The following is a 19,061-nucleotide window of genomic DNA, read 5'->3' on the forward strand; positions in this document are numbered from 1 at the left end:
CTTGAAAAGACCAAACTACCATTAGAAATGGGTCATGAAGCAAATGTCATTCACTCATTTTTAAAAGGGCAGAGCCCAACAAAGCATTACTGACAAAACTGATTCCCTGTGTCCATTTGTCTTTATGAAATATCACACTTAATATCTACCTCCATGCATGAGATGGCATTCTGAAGCATCTCACTATGAAAACCTTAAAACCACTCGAAATTAAATTTACTTTCAGGTATTTACTTTGAATGAGCAACCTACTTCTCTTATGCAATATTAAATAGGAAACTAAGTATTAATAATTTCCAGTAATAAAAATCATGATTCCAGAGTTGTTAGCTTGAAAACATCCATGGACTCTTAAAAGAGGAAAATCCAATTAATAGAGGCAATGATGAAAAACAGGCAGATCAACGTAGGTTCCTTTATATTTTCCTTGATGTTGGCTGCAAAAAGGCAACTTGAGATACATATTTGCATCTTCTCCATATACTAAATGAAAGGTTTATTAAAAATTAATGTTAAGGGGCTTCCCTGGTGGCTCAGTGGTTGAGAGTCCGCCTGCCGATGCAGGGGACACGGGTTCATGCCCCGGTCCGGGAAGATCCCACATGCCGCGGAGCGGCTAGGCCCATGAGCCATGGCCACTGGGCCTGTGCGTCCGGAGCCTGTGCTCCGCAACGAGGGAGGCCACAACAGTGAGAGGCCTGCGTACCACACAAAAAAAATTAATGTTAAAATAACAAAAGTGATAGGGAATGATCTCTCTATCTCTATGTGGGTAGACTTTCTGTACCAACCTTTCATGTTTTATTTTAGAATGAGATTCTGCCTTCATTCAGATGGGAATTTTTTACAATGAGGAAAGATAATCTATGCTCTATAAATCCCCTTCTTGGAAGGAAATTTTGGTAGAGTCAATCTTTATATCTGTTTTCCTCTGTTCTATTCAGAGAACAAAAATTTTATGACTTTTCTCCCCTTTGGCTGACAGTTACAGATGCCATTGTGAAATGAGGCCAGAGGCAATTCCAGTAAGAGGAGTGTCCAGTCAGACAAAACACCTACTTTGGAACTTCCAGAACAGCTAGGAGAAAGGTTATACGGACTGAAGGTCTGTGTTTCTGCTCCACAGTAGAGCCGAGGATAGGAAGCCAAGCATTGGCAGCATTGGTTATCTAATCAAAACATGTTCTGTTTTGTTTTACTTATAATGGAGTCTCATCATCTCAGACGTACCTATAAATAATAAAAATTCAAATATTCAAATTTTAGGACTACATGCAAGACAATCTGTTGCCATCTAAAGCAGAAATAATGCTATTTTATAGGCAAAGCAAAACACCCTGGGGTTTTGCCTTTTAGTTTTGCCATAATTTATTCTTGATTTTAACCTATTCTTTTATTTCCTTCCTCCATCCTCCCTTTTTCCCGCTCTCCCTTTCTTCTTTTGCCTATTTACCATTTTATCTTCAGTTTTTCATCTTCTTTCTTCTTTATTTAGGACTACATAGTCATGTATTTTAAAATTCTTGTTCCCCTGTCACTATAGGTATTAGATATTCTATAGCAGATCATCTCAGAGCAGCCCAGAGCCTTCACATACCCCATAATAATCACTCCCCAAATGGAACTCAATGTTTACTTCTCAGAGCTGCTCCATTAAGTCCATTTTGTTCCTACCAGTGGCCACTTTCTCATGCCAGTGGCTCTAACACAAACTGCAACCCCGTCCCTGCGATGCTCCTGGGTTCTTGATCTGGACTCACCTGTATCTCCCTTGGTAGTTGCTAAATTCTTTCCTATCTCTACTGTGTCTGACTCTTCATTTGGTTTCATTGTAGGGCTGACTCCTGTCTTCAGCACTATGTAAATTGTACAAGAAAACGCCAAACTTTCTTTGATTCATATTTGCTTGTTATATGTTTTCCACCCTTTTATTTTCACTCTTTCTGAGTTTGTTTGTTTCCAGTTTGTCTCTGTTTCAGACAACATATTTCTCATCCAATTAGGGAGTCTTCGTCTTTTAAATTAGTCAGTTTACTCTCAGTTTTAATTGATGTTATTATGAAATTAGATCTTATTTCTGCCATCTTAATTCACATTTTCAATTTAAATTGTAATTATTGTTAAATTAAGACCTATCTCCGCCATCTAATACTTTTTATTTATTCTTCTTTTTGTACTTTCCCTGCTTCTTTCCTACTTTTAATAAAATAGATTATCTCCTTCTGGTTTAAAAGTTACATATTCTAGTTCTATTATTTTGATTATTGTCTTTATCTTAAGACTCATACTCTTTTTTGTCCTTATTGATTTCCTAAATTTATAAATATTTATATCTTCCTTCTAACACAACAAAAACTGGATTATTTTTAATATTTCCTTTGTCTTATCTCTCACTATTATTATTATCTAGAATTTTAGTTTTGAATTATTGTCAATATACTTTTACTTTTTTCCCATTCTTACTTTTATTTTTATAAGTTTAACTAGGATACTTGTTGATCCTTACTTTCTATTTCTATTTTAGCATCTCCTAGTTCTGTTCTTCAAAAGGTGTTTTAAATGAGGGCCATTTCATGGTAAAAGTGTTTTGAGGCCTTTTATGTATGAGAATACTTTTATTAAATGTTCAACTTAAAAAAAAAAATGTTCAACTTTATACAACGACCTCTCTAGTTATACTATTTTAGATTTACTGTTCTTATGCTTGAATGCTTTTAAAATAACATTACATTGTCTTATTCTCAGTTTGCTGTTGAGAAATCTATTGCTAACCTGATTTTTGTTTCTTTGCAGATGGTCTCTTTTGCTGAAATTCTTTTAATTTTTCTTTGCCTCTGAATTCTTCATTCTTATTTTAACACCTAGGTGTGAATTTTTCCTTATCTCTTCATTTGGCCCTTTCTAAGTTCTACCAATTTGAAGTCTTTCAACTTTCTTTGATTTTGAAAAGTGTCTATTGATTCTTCACATGTTTTCTCTTTTCATTTTTCTCTCCTTTTGGGACTGTTTCAAAATTTATTTATTCTATTTTTTATATCTTTTAGCTTTTCTTTTATATTTTCTATCTCTTTATTCTTCCTTGTTCTCCTTTACAGATTTTACTAATCTGATTTTTAAGCTCACTTATTTGCTCTTCAGTTGTACCCATCAAACTACTTATCCCATGCTTTGTATTCTTTATATCAGTTATTCTCTTTTCTTATCTAATATTTCCCCTATACGGTATTTATGGGTTCTTGTTCTTGTTTCATAGTGCTAATATCTTAGTTTATTGTATTAACTATATTTATCTTTCATTTAAAAAAAATTGTCTACCTGCTCTAACAATTCTCATTTACAGGGTATATAGTGTTTATTTCTTTGTGTTTCTTTTATTTTGGTTTATGAACTCATGTAATGTGTCCAGAACTAAGGCCAGGCCATATTCTGTGCCAGTCTTGGGTAAGTTTAAGGGAAAAGGTGGGGATAAGACCAAGTGCAGAGAGCCTAGGCACCAATGAATCACCAACATCAATGACTATTCACCAGACTGTCCCTCTCACCAAGTTTATGCTTAAACCAAGAGATGAAGCTCCAACGGGACAGGGTAGTTTCCCCAGGATCTAGTCCACCAGCCCTGAGGGTAGTAAGTGGGAGGTTGGACGGGTGAATATCTTAGCTAAGGAGGCTGTTAAGTCCACAACTTTTTCAAAACTTCTCCACACCCAGGAGGACTTTACATCTACTTTGGAATAACATCAGGATACATGTATAAGAATCTGGACTGTTGCCAATTACTGCCACTCTTGGGGAGAATATATTTTTTAATTTGAAAGCTTTCCTATAACCCATTCTTTTGTTCTCTTGCTAAAACTTCCAGCCATCCTCTATCCCAGGATTCTGCTACCCACTCTCCCAACCCACACCAATTCAAGATCGCCTTCAGCCTTCAATCTTCCAGGGTTTCTCATGTTTTCTTGCTTGCTTCCTTTCCCTCGTTCTTTCTCTCTTTCTCTCTCTCTTTTTCTCTTTCGCTCTCTCTCTTTCTGTTTTTGCTCCTGATGTATTTTTTCCCCCTGTATCTGAAGTTTCTCCTGGATTGTTTCTGGGGAAGACACAAGGCCCTGAGACCTGCAGAACCCACAGCTCCTGGGCCCAAGAGAGGTAGTTGATCAGTTGATTGAAGTTAGGGAAGTATAATCAGAATATATTCAAACTCATCAGATTCCTAGAATCCTCTTGATTTTAATATTCAGTGCAACATTTTTGGTCTAGAAATTAGACCACTAGAGCTAGTTTCATAGTAATGTCAGGAATCCAAATCATGGAACTTTTCTTGGGGTCTAGTATCTATTTTTGGTGAGTGTTAAAATGTTTCATATTAAATGGTTCTTGTTGAAAGCAACTGTAGAAATTAAGGCACATAAAAGAATGAGGTAAGTTCTGGATCACACTAACTTTTAAATAAAAACTAAGTATATATTGTCTTTGTCCAGAAATCCTAATTTAAGGTCAAAGAAGCCACAGGATAAATAATCCATAAAATAACTTTTGGTTTTGAACCTTCCCTGGTCCCTACTTATGTCTCCTATCTTGTCTTTTAACTAGTTGTGCCCTCCAATTATATCCTTCAGCCATCATCTCTGAATAGTTTTCCCCAAACAGCCAATACTTTCATTCACTTCCAAGTCTTGGCCTATTCTTCCTCAGTATGGAATACTCTCTTCTTCTTCACGTTATTTCCTTTTCCTGCCAGTCCTCTGCTCATGCTGAAGAGAATTTTTGGTGCTTTGTATGTATCCTCCTCCAGGAAGCCTGCCCTCATTCATCTGTCCCAGCTGGGTTTCACAGTCAGGTCTCCCTGTATGCCACCATCTTACTCTGTGCTTAGATTTCTTAAAATAATTTCTATTTGACTTTTCTTCTGTTGTAATGTAGGGTCTTAGTACTCAGGGACTGTATGTTTTGTACACTTTTACACTCAACCTTAGGACCAAATAGTTATTGGGCAATTACTGAAAAATAGTAACTATTCTTTGGGTTTTACTAGAAGTCTGCTCTGAAATGCAGTTGAGTTCCAGGTGTGGCTGCCCCTGTTTCTACTGGGTTCCAGGGAAAGTAATGCCAAATGTGTGAGGACAAAACTCTTCCAAGGTTTCAGTAAGTTATAAGAAAGTCCCATTTTCTGTAATCCATTGATCCTCTTGATGAATCATTTTTTCTCCCAGATGAAATTCACTCTGTCAATTGCTCTTTTATAGACTGCATTGCCAAGTTTTCCCTCCTCATTTGATTTCACAAGTGTCCATAATCTAACTCACTCCCCTCCTTTGTCATTTTCTCTTAGAATGTAAGTAACTTTGGTTTTTTATGTCATAGTCACTTGCTCCATGTTCCATCCTCTTTTCGCCCCACTTCTCTTTTTTCTTTTCCCAAGCAGATAAACCTTTGCTGCTTTTTATAAGAAATGATAATTAATCATAAGTCTAGGGTATTACTACACAACATCTACAAGTTCCCAGGAACTTACTAGATATATGCCAACAGTTAAATGACACTTCATTTCTTGGCACAAGTAAAGGCTCCTGTTGCCCAAGCTCAGCCTGGCAGACAGGGGCAGGATTTTAAATGACCACTGCCAGCCTCTCCCTCTGATGGATGCAGCTCACTCAATATACTAAAAACAACATTGTCCAAATTAAAAACCATTTCTTATTATAATAGCAGACCATCATCTGTTTTTTCCATCGTTTTTTCATAAGAAAGGAAAAAATCATACATTCATAAAAGAGGTAAGACATGGAAATATAGCCACAAAAATATTTTCCAAGTGTAAGTTTCAGAAAATATGGTTAATTACCCAGTGTTTTAATTACCCCGAGGTTGGACCTTCAAACCAAAACTCATAATCTAATTAAGGAAGTCCATCATATAGAAAGAGCGTAAAGCAGCATGCAATTAATATTTCCTAAAAATGAAACCAATGCAAGAACATTTTGATTTATTCTAATTATAGTGTTGATTCTGTATCTAATGCAGTAATGGTTCTGTGTTTAAAAAAAAAAAAAAAGTCCTTGAAGGGTCTTTCTTCAAACTGTAATAACCTTATATTTCTCCCACTGTAGCTGCTTGTAATGTACATAAAAGTAAGAATTGCAAAGAATTCTCAATCTGTGGATATTATAAAATATAGATGACGGAAACTTGGCCCTGAATGCTCCCATAAGAACAGTTTGCCACAATCATACTACAAAGAGTCTTAAGGATAGCACTTTGATCAATCTGCTTCATTCATCTCCATGTACTTGAAAGAAATGTCTTAGAAAGGGCTAAGAGCCAATATTCCTGAATTCTTAAATATAGGCTTGCACTTGGCACTCTATATTGCTCCTACTACAGTACCATGAACCCATTAAACCTTCAGGAAGAATTGCTTCTAAGCATGGTGGTGGGTACTTTCCCTAATAGTTCATGCCATGGTATATAAAACTGATCATTCTGAAAGTTGATGAACTGCATGTGACTCCTGGTGACACCAGGTTCTAAAAGGAAAGATATTATACTCCGAAGTCTGATATTAAACATGAATAAAGTAGAAGGGAACTTGAGGAATCCCCTAATCCAATCATTTTATTTTACAGATGAGGAATCTAACACCCAGAGATGTAAAGAGTTTTGCCCATTTCTATAACAAGTACTATGCAAAGTGGGAACCAAATCAGCTCTACTGACTCCTAGACCTTTTGGAGCCAGAAAGCTCTGGTTTTAGATCTGACTTTTGCACATAAGCATGTGAACACACAAATTACTTCCCTAACCCATGCTTTCCTCATCTTTAAACTAGAAACAGTAATGCACACCCAGCAGGATGTGAAGATTAAATGAAATAATGCATAGAAACCTTTGATGTTGCCACTGTTCTAAGCTGCAACCCCCAAGGTGATGGTTTTCCTTCTAAGGATGTGTGAGGATTATCTTAAATACTCTCTAGAGAATGTCAAAAAGAGAAAGACTTCCAGATGCCTCGGAGGTTAGTGAAATTACCAGCAACCAATCATTAAGATGCTTCATCAATATCAAAAGAACTATAAGTAAGAGATCTCTAGAAGTAAGAGGGTCTTTGAAGAAGCCATGTGAGTACTCTACGATGGATGAATCTGTTTACATACCTGCCAAGCCCAAGGAGTGTCTATGCCTTCTCATATCAGTCAAATAATACATTTTGTGTCCCTTATTAAGTGTAAGGTAGTGCTTGAAGGATGGAGGAAAGCTAGATATGCAAAGGAGGAAAAGAGGAGAAATCTACCAGGGCTCCCCTTTCCCATTTCAGGACTGAGATTAGGGGAAAAAAAATAATAACTTTGAATAAATATGAAGTCATAATTACTCTACTAGAATAAACAAATTAATTTCTAAAATGAAATTTATAGACTATTTTTATGTTTTGTAAAGTATTGGTAAGACTTTTCATTATTGAAGAATGACTGGAGAATCACAGGACCTGAGCTAATCGTCATCCAACAAGATGGGAAGAAATTGTCCCACAGAATGCCCATAACAAGAAGTGAGCAGACATTAAGTTGATATCTGGCTATGTCCCATGAGTCTTGCCTCTCCAGTACAGCAGTTAGACTATAATAAAGATTACTTTGCAATTAGATTTTTTTTAGTGTGCCTCCTTTGGGTAAATTCTCACAAATAAGATTGTGGAGGATTTCATGTAGGTGCCATAATTTACTTAACCAAATCTCATGTGTGAACACTCTGGGTTTTTTCCTTCATTTTTTTAAAATCATGATCAACAATATTGAAATGAATATAATTTTATATAATAGATTTTTCATACTTTTGAATTATTTACTTAAAATAAATACCCATAAGCGAGGCTTATGGACCAATGGGTGTGCATTATTTTTGCTCTTCATATGTGTTACCAAATTGCTCTCTGAAGAGATTGCAACCACCTTCATTGCTACAAGTAGTATATGAACATTTCTGTTTTACTAGAATTAGATATTACTCTAAAGGCAAAGTTAATAAATATAATACCTATCTTTCAAAGCTGGATCTCTTTAATTACTACAAAATACTCTCCCATACATTTACCACCTATATTTTTATCTCTGAGGAATGGTTTACATTTTTGCCAATTCATTCCAATGGCATTTTCTCATTAAAGGATACTCGTGTATCACGCCAATCTCTCCAGCTGCACTTATACCAGCAGGAAGGAAAGGAACATTGTATGGGGTAAGATAGTCATAAATATTTGTAGAAATGCCACTGTCCAGGTTCCCTATTCCTCAGGCATTAGCACTTAATGTTTAGTCAAAGACAATGGAATTCTTAGAAAGATCTTCTTCTTGGGAAAGGAAATAATTTCCTTGTCCAGTAAAATATGTATTATTAAGGATATAATTTGGATCAAAGACAGAAAAAAATCAAGGGAATTTTCTATCTTTCTTGTACGGTGCTTCTAATAAATTTTAGCCACCTTGGGATAATTGGCTTCTTTTCACAGAAAGTCTAAATAGGACATTGAATAGCTTCTTACCCAAAGTAAAGTAAAATTTCAACTGTTAAATAACACTAAAACAGAATAAGAAAATTCTTCTGTAGTTATTAGAAATTCTGCTTTCTTAAAGATTGTTTTGGGTTTGATTATTAAACATAATTTTTCTAAAAGTAAAGATATATTTCGCATCTAAACAAGAGGCATTTTTAGGGGAACACTGAAGTATTGAAACATTGCAAGTATTAAAAACATCAGTCTCACAGAAAAATGCAAAAACTGCAGAGATGATGGATAATGATGGCCACAAAAAAAATAGAAAGATATTTCACAACAGTACCCAAACAGCATGATATTTAGTTGTGGAAATCATAAAGCAGAAAATATATTATCAAAATCAGTGATATTTACCAAACATTTGAATTTTGGATAATAGTACATTTCTATCCAAACGAACCCTGCTATTATATCGATATGACAGCTGCCAAATTGTCCTGGAAGGAAATTTGGCTGATGTGCTCTACAACTGCTCAACCATTTAGTTTAAACAACAGGCAAGGTTTGGAAATAACCAGACTTAGGACATATTTAATACGATGGATATTTTCTTCTGCTCGGACCTGCTCATGGTTCTGTAACTTTAGGCAAAGATACAACTACGGAAGCTTTGACTTAAACTGGCATGAAGTTTGGGTTGTAAGATGCCGAGTCCCCTTAAGGATGGCTTCCATCATTTTTCTCAGGAACATGAGAGAAAGGTCAGAAAGAAGGGAAAATACAGTTTCCTCTCCTTGGTTTCCTTTGGTTCCTAAGAGCTTTCCCCTGTTCTCTAGTATTACAGAGGTTGGTTCTACATTTCTACCTAATCTCTTCAAATCTCACTTCACACTCTGACCTGTCATAGTTATTATGAGTTTTAGGGATGAGTGATTCTAGAGACTTATTCGATAAAATCCACCCTCTTGAACCCTTGTGCACTGTTGGCGGGGATAAACTGGTACAGCCACTATAGAAAACAACATGGAGTTTCCTCCAAGAATTAAAAATTGAACTACCATATGATCCAGAAATTCCACTTCTGGGTATATACCCAAAGGAAATAAAACCACTATCTGGAAGAGATTTATCTGCACCCTCATGTTCATTGCAGCATTATTCACAATAGTGAAGACTTGGAAACAACCTTAGTGTCCTCAACAGAAGAATGCATAAAGAAAATGGAATACAGTGGAATATTATTCAACCATGAGGAAGAAATCCTACCATTGCAACAACATAGATGGACCTTGAAGGCATCATGCTATGTGACATAAGTCAGACAAAGAAAGGCAAATACTGTATGATGTCACTTATATGTGCCATTAAAAAACACAAGAACTCACCGGTATGGAAAACAGATTGGTGTTTACCACAGGTGGGGGTGTGTGGGGTGGGGGAACTGGGTGAAGGTGGTCAAAATGTACAAACTTCCAGTCATAAGGTGAATAAGCTCTGAGGATCTAATGTACGTCATGGTGACTATAGTTAGCAAAACTGTATTGTCTATTTGAAAGGTGCTAAGAGAATAGATCTTAAAAGTTCTAATCACAAGAAAAAACAATTGTAACTGTGTGGTGATAGATGTTAACTAGACTTATTGTGGTGATCACTTTGCAATATATACATATACCAAATCACTATTTTATACATCTGAAACTGATACAATGTTATATCAATTATATTGCAATTAAACTGGGGAGGACTCACACCCTCTTTCCTAAATACAAAGAAACAAACCAGCAAACAAATAAAACAATTATTTAGCAAACAAAAAGTAGAGGAAACTTCTTGACAAAGGTAGGTACCAGTAACATTTAATCTGCATAATACTTGGCAGGAAACATTAGAAGCACTCATTAAATATTCCAGCAATAAGACATAAATACCCTCTATCACCAGTACTACTACTCAACACTGTACTGGAAGTCCTGCCAAGTAAAATACAAGATAAATACATAAGTTTTAGAGTAATGAGAAACAAAGAAAAGAAATTCTAGCTAGAAAAGCCAAGAAAATCAGTCAACAAACTGGTAAGTCACTTCAGCCAGCCCACCATAAAAAATGAAAGTAGACCAAAATCAAAACATCAGCAATAGCCAATTTGAAAACATAAGTAAAAATGCCCCATTACACTAGTAACACATATATTAAAATAGTTAAGAATAGACCTAATGAGAAAAATGTGAGTCCTATATAAAGAAAACCATAAAATTGCATTTAAAAACATAAAGGAAGGTGTAAAGAAATGAAACCATATCCCATGTCAGGTTAAGAGAGCACAATGTAGTAGAGATGTCTATTTTCCAATATTTTAATCAGTTCAGTTAAAATAAAAATTCAGCATGTTTTCAAAGAAATCCAACAAACAGATTCTAAGCTTCATTTGGAAGAATGAGTTTGAAAACATAGATGGAGGAATAGACAAATATATACATTGTATACATTGTATGGTAGGCAAGTTTAAAAATTTTTTTAAGAACTGGAATGTAAAGGTAAAAAAATAGCCTTTAAAGATATAAAAAGCAAATCATAAGCTTGTGGCAGTGATTCCATTAACATTTAATTACTGTTTTAAGTGAAAGCTTGTTCCAAGAAAGGGAAAAACAATCAGTGCAACAGAATAGAAAATGCAGAAACAGACCTATGTGTGCAAACTCAAAGGATGATAAGGGTAATCTTCCAAAATAGTAGGAAAAGGATGGATGGGAAAACTCAGTAAACAGGGTTTGAAAACTTGGTTATCAACTCTGGGGTAAAAATAAATTTACAGCTTATATATCATATATTCTAAATGTAATAAAACAATAATATTATTAGGAAAAATATATAATGGATCCTTAGAATACAGAAGGTCTTAAAGCAATACAGCGGGAAAACAATAAAGGAAAAGACTAACAAACTTGGGTACATAAAATATAAACTTCTGTATAATAAAAAAAAGTACCGTGAAAAGTTTCAGTGTACTTTTGATATTAAAACTCTCCTCCTGTTTAAACTCTTCTGTTTAGAAACAGAAGAAAGACTGGGAGAAAAAAATTCTACTACATGAAACATATATAATATCAGATGTCTCATCTAATATTGTACATTGGTTAAGAAAATTCGACCCTGGGTTTCTTTGATAGATATATCTGAGTTTGTACCCAGCTCTGCCACCTACCGTGACCTTAGGCAAGGTTTTTCAGCTTTCTAGTCTCAGTTCCCTCATCTATAAAATGGGGACAATCCCACCAGGCTTATTGTACAGCAAGAATTAAACTAGTTAATCCACATAAAGTGCTTAGAATGGTGTGTGGACTCATTAGCCATAGTGTCATTATTATTACATACAACAACAACAAAAAATAATATCCAGAATATTTAAATATGTAAAGAACTTCTAAAATTAATTTTTAAAAGTACAAAGAATGTAATTCACAAGTGAGTAAAATGTAGGGACAGATAATTCATAGAAGAAGAAATATGAATGACCAATAACCATAAGCAAAAAAATCCTCAACAACAGTAATAATCAAAGAAATGCAAATTGAAACAGCAATAAGATAACAATTTGTATCCATCAGAATAAAAAAATAATTAACAGAATGACTGCAGTGCTGGTGCAGTTACAGAGAAACAGCTACTCAAATTCAATGCTGGTGAGTATAAATTAATGCATTCTTTTGCACAAGAAATTTGGTAGAACATTATAAAATATAAAATGCATATACTATCATCTAACAATTCCACTTCCTAGAGTCAGCCCTGGATAAATACTCAAGTCCTGCAAAAATATATTGTTTATAATTGGGGATGTGAAGAAACCTCTAAATGCCCATCAGTATAGCTAGGTAAACAATGGTTCAATGCAACTGTTTAAAATAACAAGCTATATATCTAAACATATTGCCAAATAATTTTCAAAGCCATACTGTTACACTGAAAAATAAATTGAACAGGGACTTCCCTGGCACAGTGTTTAAGAATCTGTCTGCCAATGTAAGGGACACGGGTTTGATCCCTGATCGGGGAAGATCCCACATGCCGTGGAGCAACTAAGCCCGTGCGCCACAACTGCTGAGCCTGCGCTCTAGAGCCCGCAAGCCACAACTACTGAGCCTGAAAGCCACAACTACTGAGCCTGCATGCCACAACTACTGAGCCCACGTGCCACAGCTACTGAAGCCCGCATGCCTAGAGCCCGTGCTCCGCAATAAGAGAAGCCACTGCAACGAGAAGCCCACGCACCACAACAAAGAATAGCCCCTGCTCGTCACAACTAAAGAAAGCCCACGTGCAGCTACAAAGACCCAACACAGTCAAAACCAAAATTAAAAAAAAAGAGAAAATAAATTGAAGAACAATACATAAAAATTGATCCAATATATTTTTTAAAGCCCACAAAACAGTATAATATATAATTAATATATACACATGTGTAACATATAAAGCACACTTATAGAAAAAAAATACATATATAAAACCCATAAAGACAATGCTCAATTCTGGGGCAAGACATGGGGGGGGTGGCATGTAGGAAAATAAGTTTATCAAGATTGAATTTTATTTTATGTGTATTGACTGAACCCTTTACAATGAAATGCATTCACTTATTGATTGTGAAATTTTAAAATTCAGTAAAAACAATGAGACCTGGCATACACGAAACACTCAATAAATAATTGCTATTATTGTAGATATGAACAAAATGATTAATCTTGAAATTATGTGCCAGTCTCCTGCTCTCCAGGCACTAAGAGTCTACTTTTCTGACAACCAAGATGGATGCCACTCTCTGCTCTAAATGCGTTACAATTTTTCAAATCAGTTTTGTATAACCAAGGGAAATTAAAAGCTTGCATAGCTTTCAAGGGATCAGGAATCCCTGTCTGGATTGTTTCAAAATGAAAGAAAAGCCTCAATCCTCCTCTTCAGTAGACCTGGCCTAAGTAACAGAGCTTGGTTTTGCAAAGGGCAGTATAATTTCAGATACAAAAAGCAAGAAGAAAATTCACATTTTGAGGGTTGTGTCTTTTTTGTTTGCTTTATTCACAGTCTATTTTCATTTTTTAAAATTAATCACATTAATATACTATATCTGTGTAGCTGACAGAAATGCAATTTATTTCAGAAAGAGAAACATGAATTGCCACAGGTTTTTAATTTTGATTGTTAAAAATATGATACAGTGAATGCTGATTTGAAACCTCTAAAAACAGGCTCTGCAAAATTCAAATTACTTCTAGATAAAATGTTAACTTTTCTATGGCCAGTTTGTATCATGGAAACATCAAAAATTTTGGGTCTGCCCTTCAGCTCATATCACAGAAATCTGTCTTTTCTTGGTCTGTCTTTCTATAACAGATGTAAGGTTAACAGTTTGGTATATTATACTTAATGTAATGGTTGTATCCAATTTATCCCTTTCTCATCTAATGATAATTCTTATTAATGTAAGTTATGTGGAATAGATGGAGTCAGGCCCATCATAAACTCCCCTGACTGTAGTGATGAAATACGCTCAACTTGATAATGATGGAAAGTCATATCTGGGAATTCCGAGGGTACCTTCAACTTGGAAGGTAACTTCTTTGAGTAAATTAGGATTGTCTTTGGCGAATGGTGAAGGACCTCACTAAATGAAATGTAAGATTAGATTCACACTGACAAAAATGTATTTCCCTATGCCTCAATTTATTCATTTTAAAAATAAAATTGGATTAGATGATCTAATCCTATCTTCCAGTCCAGAAAAAAAAAAAAACTAAATATGTGCTTTCTTATAGAAATCATTCCAAATAAAATTAGACCAATTGTAAATAAAAGGTAAAAAAGAAAACAAAATATAGATATAACCCTGATGAAATTCTAGAACAGATTATCAAAGATGTATGTGGTCCATTAATACTTGACAAATAAAGGTAAAATAATAATAATAATGATAAAAATAATTTAGCAAAGGTTGCATAAGAAATTTCATCAAACAATAGTTTCTTTTTTAAGCAGGGTAATTGGACTAATCAATGAAGAAATTGCTGGAAACTCCGTGCTTTCAGGTTGTTATCAAGATATTTCAAGATTTTTTCATATGAAGATTGAAAAATGTGGACAGTGAGTTCTTCTTGTGGCTTGGGACACAAAAAGGATTGATTATCATTTCCTTATCAAGATAAAGTTCATGATCAAGTTGAAGGATTAATTATTGGTTTATTATCTGTTTCCTTCTGAAGTTTTTGCCCATGGTCCTGTCCTAACCCAGTTTACATTTTTTTAAATCAATAACTTGAAGATATAGAGTATCAAGGAAGTCAAGGAAGCATGGGTAACTGTATGACAAACCATAATTCCAGAAGTTTAATAGGCTAAAGTGATGAGATTAAAACAGTGAGAGGAAATGTAGAAAAGATAAAGAAAAATCTTGCCTAGCAGTAACAAAGAATAAATAAATAATAAAAATCCTAGCTTATCAATACTCCATCAGTATTATGAATAAGACACAGTACTTTATATGTCTAAAACAAGCTCAATATGAGTAGTGTGATTGACTTTCCTTCCCCCCTCTTCCAAAATGACTGCAGTTTAAACTCAGCTACTAGTGTTCAGGAAAATCTATGTTTCAGTGTTCGGAAATCTATGTTTAGTTCTGGTTACCCTATTTAAAAGATAATGGTTACCTTTTTAGTTCTGGTTACCATACTTAAAAACATATTAGAGACAATTTTAGACAAAAGGTACTTTTAAATATGGTAACTCTACTGGGAACTGTGTCATGTGAAGAAATTAAAGCTGTTTTTAGCTTAGAAATGTAAGGTCTGTGCACTTGGGATTGTGTGCACAATTTTTAGAAAGGAAGTAAAGGGAAGTAAAATGAAAACACTTTACCAATATTTGTAGGACTGTCTTGGAAAACAAATTTGTTTCACATTTACTTCTTTTTCTCCTGTCTTACTTTTGTAAATAGATGTTTAACCAAAAAAAATTAGAATTATTCTTCACAGCCACCATTTTTATAATCAGGAAAAGACAGAAGTGGCAAGAAGAGATATATAAGCTTAGTCAAAACAAAACATCCTAGTTGAATTCATGTTTCTCCAGGTTTACTCCTCTTGTGTATTCAATGTCAAGTATACTGGCAAGTAAACAGCAGATATTCAGTAAATACTGTTTAAATGAATGAACAATGGAAGAATGAATAAGTAATTATGGAGTGAATGATTTGTGAGGTCCCAGCCACTAGAAATGTTCCAGTCAAGGCTGGATGACTGTTTATCAGGGATCTCACTGAAAGGATTTCTAAAAGACGATAATGAGACTAGATGACCTCTAAGATGCCTTTTAAATATAAAATTATTTAAGAGATCAAGTAATTATTTCCTACAGTTCTGATCACTATTATAGTTAAAGCATTAGAACTTGTTTGAAGATAAGAGTTTATAATCAAAGGGAGAGAGAGTGATACATAAATGTAAAGTTTAAGATTTCTTTTTTTTTTTTTAAGTTTAAGATTTCTGGTAAGTAAAAGCTTGGTAAAGCGTTTTTCCATATATAAGTAGATCATGTCGATTTAATCAGAATGCCTTTGGAAAAGAAATAAAATATTTAATTTGAATGGCAATGTACAATTTCACTTTTGTCATGAACTACTGAATCCTTTCTACAGTTTTGGCAATATATGTAGCGATTAAATTACAACATTTTAAAACAATATTTGTGTATTTCATTTGGAATCCTAACTTATCTATGTAGCTTTAATACATTTTAAGTTGGAATTCAGTATTTTTTTCCCTAGATTAGTGACTGCTGTGAATAATTAGCTACTTATGTTTCATACTTAAGTTTTTTATTATAAATATTTTATAATACAACTCAAATGTTACATTCTATTAGTTTTATTTTTTCTTAACAGAGAGAATTTTTTGCTAAAGTATTTAAAGAAAACAAAATGTATTACAGACAGTGTTAAATAAACAAGGATGGTATAAACAGATAAAGCCGTTAACCATATCCCGTGGGATACTGAAATGATTTATTTTTTTTAAATACATTGTTGAAATGTTGCATAGGTTTAGATACACAAAGAATAATAATTTTAAGTTAATGATAAAAAATTAAGTAACCTGAGGCATTTCAGAAGAACATAATTATGTAAAAAAGCCTGTAATGATACACACATACATTTTAATGGTGTTTGTCTTTTGCTGGTGGGACTACAGGTGATTTTTTCCCCCCATTCTTTCTACATTTTTACAATGAACATAAACTACTTTGAAAAAAAAATTTCATAAAGTAAGAGTAAAATAACACAGCAATACACTATTTAAAAAGCAAAACATTTATGCTAACTAAAAAATTATTATTTAACTAGAATATCTTTATGTCATACTAATGAAAAGTTCTCTAATTACACATCTTATGGGTACCTGGGCAAAGCCACATGCAGCATCACTAGGAAAAGAATTATTTCACTAAACTGAATACTCCAAATAAGCAAAGTCACTTTTTGAAGCAGTAAAACAGTTGGAAAGTTAAACTAATTTATAGAATTTATTTTTCTCCTGAATCATTTTAAGTTCCTTTCCTGCTTTCTTGATGTCGCCAATATCTTTCAACCTTCTCTTAATGATTTAGAGATAGATATTCTTATGACTGTCAGTGACTCCACAGTGGAGTTCAGGTTTTAATATGTTAAAGTTAAGCTGCCTGCCAGACATAGCAGTAGAGTTGAAGATACAATTCTGTAGTTCAAGTGAAAGTTAAGGCTGGAGATATCAATTTGGGAGTTATCAGCAATAGAATTAAAACCTATGAGACTGGATGCTATCAACCAGAGAGTAAATAAAGACAGAGAAAAACAAAGGATAAGGAAAACAAATTTGGGCAGTCCAATTTTAGACATCATGAAGAGGAGGGAGATTCATCAAAGGAAACAGATGACACGAATGGGATGGGAAAAAAACCCAAGAAAGAGTAGGGTCCTTTAAGCCAAATGAAGACAGTGTTTAAAGAAGGAAAAACTGATTAACTGTGTCATACACTGCTAAGAGATTGAATAAGGTGAGTCTATAAAAATGACCACTGCTTTGAGTTACAGAATCTGAGTTTGAAGTGCTCATACACAAGGTTTAATATTTAAAGCGTGTAATATTTAGATATGTGTCTTTTCATCTCTTTAACTCTTTCTCCCAAACCCATTCTTCATTCAGATTCCCTGTCTCAGTAAAAGACTCTTGCTAATCCATTTGCCCCTATTCAGTCCATTACAAAATTATGGTGGTTCTAACCTTCAAAATATACTTAGATCTATTCACTTCTCTACATCTTTACTGCCACCATCCTTGTGTGAACCACATCCCCTTTTGCAGGAAATATTTTAATTGTTTTTTAATTAATCTCCCAGTACCCATTTTTTCCACTCTTGGCTCTTATTATCTGTCACGTAGACATTTTAAGATTTTTTGCTGGGTTAATCATGAAGTATTAGAGAAAAAGAGAAAACAAAGATAATTCTCTGGTTTTGGTCTGAGAACTGTGTGAATGGTGTGGCCATTGATTGAGACAGGAAGCTCTGAGGAAGGTGAATTTGCTGAAGCCAAAGGCCAACACAGTTTTGAAAAATAAAAACATGGTTAGAGATCTCACACTTCCTGAATTCAACACTTCTATAAAGCTATAATAGTCAAGAAGGTATAGTACTGGAAGAAGTATAGAAATAAAGATCAATGAAATAGAATTGAAAGTCCAGAAATAAACTATTACATATAAGATTAATTTTTGACAAAGGCACCAATGTAATTCAATGAGGAAAGGATGATCTTTGCAAAAGAAAGTGTTGGAACAACTGGATAACTTCATAGGAAAAGAGAAACTTAGACACTTTACTCACACAATACACAAAAACTAACTGAAAATGGAGCATAGACCTAAATGTCAAAACTAAGATTATAAAATTTCTAGAAGAAAACAAGAAATTTCTTATGAGCTTGGGTTTGGCAAAGAGTTCTTAGATGTGACCCTAAAAGCATATCTGTGAAAGAAAAAAAAATGATAAGTTAATCTTTGCCAAAATTAAAAACTTTTATGCTTTCAAAATGCACCTTTAGAAAATGAAAAGACAAGCTACAGACAGGAAGAAAAAGTTTGTAAATCATATATCTGATAGAAGACTTGTTTCCAGGATATATAAAAGGCTCTTACAAATCTATAAGAAGATAAACAATTCAGTTAAAACTGAGCAAAAGATCTGAATAGACATTCACTAAAGAAGGCATGTGAATGGCTAATAAACATATAAAAGGATGCTCCTGCAATGTCATTAGTCAGTCAGGGAAGTTCAAATTAAAGCCACAATGAGAAACGACAATTATCAAGAAATAGAAAATAACAGTATAACCCATACCATATGACCCAGCGATTCTACTCTTAGGAATTTACCCCAAGAAATTAAACATATAGCCACACAAAAACTTGTGTGCAAATGGTCATACTAGCAAGAAATGGCAAACACAGAGACAGAAAGCAGATTAGGTTAGTGGTTTCCTAGGGCTGGGGCTCC

This window comes from Aethalodelphis obliquidens, unplaced genomic scaffold (genome assembly GCF_003676395.1).
Source record: "Aethalodelphis obliquidens isolate GAN/ISIS:26980383/991018 unplaced genomic scaffold, ASM367639v1 scaffold25, whole genome shotgun sequence".
Classification (NCBI taxonomy): domain Eukaryota; kingdom Metazoa; phylum Chordata; class Mammalia; order Artiodactyla; family Delphinidae; genus Aethalodelphis; species Aethalodelphis obliquidens.